This window comes from Nothobranchius furzeri, chromosome 4 (genome assembly GCF_043380555.1).
Source record: "Nothobranchius furzeri strain GRZ-AD chromosome 4, NfurGRZ-RIMD1, whole genome shotgun sequence".
NCBI classification, from domain to species: Eukaryota; Metazoa; Chordata; class Actinopteri; order Cyprinodontiformes; family Nothobranchiidae; genus Nothobranchius; species Nothobranchius furzeri.
This window is the reverse complement of record NC_091744.1, coordinates 82,616,661-82,621,660: the sequence shown is the minus strand read 5'-3', so window position 1 is coordinate 82,621,660 and position 5,000 is coordinate 82,616,661. Positions and strand designations below refer to the sequence as shown.

The 5,000-nt window shown below is 43.0% G+C and overlaps 1 protein-coding gene across 1 annotated transcript in view; it reads left to right on the top strand.

The window, feature by feature from the left end:
* Positions 1–5,000, top strand: part of cpne2 (copine II) — a 60,633-nt gene that overhangs the window by 42,462 nt on the left and 13,171 nt on the right. The gene's annotated exons all lie outside the window — the stretch shown is intronic.

Genomic DNA, 5,000 nt, shown 5'->3' with positions numbered 1-5,000 from the left:
CAACAAAAAATCCAGAGAAACGCAAAACTTAATATTTAAAATGATTTTGTCGCGAGCACGTCCTATTTGTCGGTTCCTTTAAAACCTGGTTCCGTTAGAACTTAATAAGACTGCGCTGCGTTCTCAGGGTTTGTGGGGATGTCGGTGAGTTTTATTGTACTAGACCCTGGTTTGGACCCCCTAATTAGAATCAGTTCCCTATTTTAAGGAGAAATGATATGCCATACTTGTTTCTTTGTGAGAGCACACTTCCTTTTAGATACTCCCATTATCTAGTGGTTTTAGATACTAGGGCAAAGTTCAGCGGGTTGCCATCCGTCGCTGACAATTCTTTGGGTTATTAGGATTAATTTGCGCCTCTGTCAGCTTTTGTGGTTTATGGTAACTAGAAAATGATTCTTGTTAGTTGATCAGGCTAACATAGATTTATCAAGTTATCTAATTAATCCAACCTTACCCACGCTGGCGGAGACTTTTTCACACTTGCAAACAGAGCCTAATTTAACCTACTAATGTTCTGGCTTATCATCCTTAAGACATCTCGTTACTCACAGGAGAGGAGAAGACAAGCTTTTTCTTTTCATTAATCTGTCACAAACCGTAAAGCAAATCCTGATAATTCAGGAACCTGTAATTAATGTGCTTACCTCTCCTTATGATAGGTCGAGGCTCCCACCTTAACCTTTAAAAAGGACCTGGAAGAATCAGGGATGTGGATTCTTTTTCAAAAGGTTTATTACAAGATCAAAAAATACAAAAAATGGGTAGATATAAAACTGATCTCTTCCCCCAAGGAGAGATTAATTCTAATAATTAACTAAGAATAATGAGTTGGCTTACACCAACCCTAAATCTTCTTCTCTTCAGGCTAATGCCCTCTAACACACGCTCACTAACAACTCCTGCTACCTCTTGACCTGTCATCATCCGTCCAGAGGACGGAGTATGACCTCTTCTATCCCAAATCTGCTCTGTCTCTCACTGTCAACTGCCCCAACTGTGTCTCAGCTCTGCTTCTAGCTGCTCTTTTTATACTCTTCTTGGGTCAGCTTAGACAAGGTAAATGTTTTCCAGTTACACATCCATCATTACCACACGACAGCAAGGTCATGGGGTCATTCATCAGTTTCCTACTTTTTAGCTCAACTAGTGTCCATTAGTGTCATTTTTTGCAACTGTTCTTCAGCTTCTCCCGAAGTCCAGGATTCTTTATGAAGGCTTTTAGCTCAACACAAGACATTTGGTGTCATCTTTGCAGCAGATCTTCAGTTTCTTCCGAAGTCCAGCATTCTCCATGAAGGCTTTCCGTCTCCTGATGAGCTCTTTCAGTCTGTCTCCTTCAGTCCCACTTCTCCTGCTGATGGTTGAGTCAGACACTTCTTGACCTTTTGCCCAATTTTACTCCCAGAAGCAAATTCTGATCCCTTGGATTCTTCATGAAGGGTTTGTCCACTTCTGAGATGCTATATCTTCAGTTGATCTTCTTTTGTCCCAGCTTGGATGCTTGTTGTGCAGTTGGGCCCCTGTCTTCTGGCTGATTTTACTCGCATAAGCAAGTTCAGTGTGTTTCAGTGTGGGTCCAATCTTATCTCTGTGGCCCACCTTTTGACCTCGTTTCTTGCCACTGTCTTTGGCATGTGGGGACTGGCAACAATTTAAAATACAAAATGTGATTTTTCTGGTAACTAGAAGCACAAACCCCCGCTGACTTTTACCAATGTAGCGTTGGCAATCTACGTACATACTAGAATTAACGCTGTTTGCCATCAGCTTTGTTAGACCCTGAAGAAGATCAAACGACTTAGCAAATGAAGCTTCAATCATATATAAATATCTAGGATATTAATATATTCGATAGAAGTTCATACGCCAATGAGCTTGGTCTATATTTAATCCAAAGATTAATTTTTAATTTAAGATAATTAAATTTTAGCAAAAGTTTATTTATTGAATCAGAAGCTTAAAGGAATCTTTGCTTAATCAATAACTAAAATATACACCATTTTGCTTTTCATTTCAAAGAACAGTCAGGTTTAAAAATTAAGAATTTATTACTAACAATTTTTAAAGATGACAATTTGAAAAATGACGATTTATAAAAATGACAGTTTGTAACAGCTTGATGTTAAAACTTGTTATTAAAAGCAAACCTGTGTCTGGATGGAAAGCTAAAATGAAATGCGAGGTTTGGATGCGTGAATGAGATCTCAGAAGATTTCTGTCAGAGAGAGAAAGCTTTCTGTCACACCCTGTCTTGTCTCCCTGTTTGGTTCAGCTTTGTGTCTCGTTAATTACTCCCACCTGCCTCTTGTTTTCCCAATCACCTTAGCTCCCGGTCCTCCTGTATTTAAACCCCTTCTGTTCTGTGTCTTGTGTCGGTTCATTGTTTCATTGTCTAGCATGTCTCGGTAATAAATCAGTGTAAGAAATCCTACCAGTCTGCCTGTTTCCTCCCCGGTCTGGGTCCTCACCACTTCTCCGCTTCACCCAGCCGGCGCGCATGACACGCTCTGGGTGGAAAAACGTTGTTTTGCAGCTAACTGATGGTTTCTTACAGAGAACAGCCTCGGACACAATCTGTGTTCTACCTCACCCAGTTAGACGACCCTCTGTGTGGACCCGGAGGGAAGATGTTGTCAGCCTCAGGGTACTCGGTCAGGCAGAGAAGACCCGAGTGAAACCGACTCTTGACACAGTGTTGAGCTCGCGTCTGGCTTAACTCTGAAGGAGTTTTTGCATCAGCTGGTTACAGGTGCGTTTATTCGGAGCGGTTCTATCGGCGTGACAGAATGCTTAGTGAGGAATCAGGCGGCCGACCCTCGTCCTCTGGGATGGTTCAAGAACTGAACTTCAGCTGCGGAGATTTGGTTTTAACAAAACCTCAGAACACGCCCTCTCAGCGTCAGAAAGCTTGATGTTATGGAGTAAAGACATGTGAGGTGGTTAAACTTTACCCTGGTTTCAGTCCTGCATGAGGTGTACACGTGCCAATGACCTTCTGGTTACTGATCAAACATTACTGATTATGATAAATAATAATTATTATTAACCCAAAGAATAATAAGTCATTTCAGTAATTAAATACATTAATACTGAACCAAGATGAGTATTTGTGATGATTATTATATGATTGTGATAAACAGTCAAACAGTTTATTAAATTATTATTTTAAAATTATTATTTTAAAATCTTGAAGTGTCCATCTTGGGCCGGAACAACAGCAGATAAAGATGGTGTTTAGCAGACATCCCGGCTCCTGATGGGTAATCTGTGGAAAACAAAAGTTACGGCTTGACCCAGCTGGGAAAGTGTGACCTTTGGGTCACAAATATGAGGTCATTCATGTCGCTACACCAAAAGCGGGCTTAATAGCTCTGTTCATAAAGCGGGACCAAATTCAGCAAACATGACTGAAGACGCCGGCCCTGATAACCCTTCAGATACAGAATCTCTTTCAACGTTTAAAGTTACAGAAGTATCTTTCTACAAAAATCAAACAAAAATCTGGTTGTTTATGTTTTTTATGAAAGTTTCTGACGTTAATTTAGCATTTTTAAACGAAACAATTAAAATATTTTCTGATCTGGGAGTTCTCTCAACTTTTGCATCTTCAGGCCAGAATTGGAGGTCTCCAAAGCGCTTTACATTACAGTGTAGCCGCAGCTGCCCTGGGGCACACTGTCGGAAGCGAGGCTGCTGAGCACGGGCGCCACCGGTCCCTCCGACCTTCACCAGCAGTCAAAGTGGGTTAAGTGTGTTGCCCAAAGACACAACAGCACCGTTATCTGCCGAAATTGATCCTACAACCCTCTGGTTGCTGCACAACCCACTCAACCCATTGTTGCTCACCTCATGTTATGAGAATTCATCATCATCATCATCATCATCATCATCCCTTTATTTATAAAGCACTTTGCAGCTCTCTCAGAGATGCACCAAAGTGCTTCACACTAAAGCACAACAGAAACGAGGTAACATACAGAGCAGGGATTCCCTAAGTGTGGTGCGTGCACCCCTGGGGGTGCGCGAGCTGCCGCTGGGGGGTGCGCGATGTGAAAAGTGTAATGGCTGCGGAGCTCAGAGAAGTCTGTCATATGTCACCATTAGCGTAGCCAGAAACTCATTTGTGGGTGGGCCTAAGAAAAAGTAAGTGGGCCCAATAAATGTAATTGAAAACAAGTATATTTTGCGCGCGTGTCCTCCGCATGTGCCCTATCTTCATAATAATAATGCGCCGAGCTTCAGCACTCTGGCCTGCGCACGCCGATATGTTCCGTGTCATTTTTAACGATGTTGGAGGAATCTGAAGGTGGTAATTAACACCTGTCTCATGCAGGTGTTCTGACATTGTAAACCTCACACACAGAACATTGTGGACGTAACTAAATAAATCAAGAAATGATTCCCATCTGAGCGTTTTAGCATTATTATAATATTATATTAGCACACTGACTGTGGGGCAGCATTCTAACAGCGTGCTGAAGATCTGAAGTTCAGAGTGCTTCTTTCAGAGGTCAGACGCGATCATCGACATATATACTGGACAATTAATTTCCATAGACTCCAATATCACTTTTTTGAGGCCAAATGGGAGGTGGCCACCACCGCCATTTTGACCGTGTCACAGGTTCCGTCAAGCCCAGACAATTCCACAAAAGGGAAGAGAGGTGGAGCTGAGGGTGGGGCTGTAAGGCTGGGATCAACTGACGACACCCGGTCGAACTAGCTACAAGCTAACCTGAAGCTAACCCAAAGCTAATGCGGAGGTGGGAGCTAAGCTAACGGAGGTAGCAACCTAGCTACAACCGGAGTTAACTGTGCACAACACCAGACCTTCTGAGTCAGAGATACGCCGGGCTGACCGCTGGGTGAAACCGGGTGGAACACAGAGGTCTCGGAGACCTCCACAAGCCGGCAGCCGCACAGCACACAGAAGCCGCGATCAGACAGAGATAGACCGGGCTGCGGGGAGAAACAGCCGGCATTCCGGGTGGAAAACA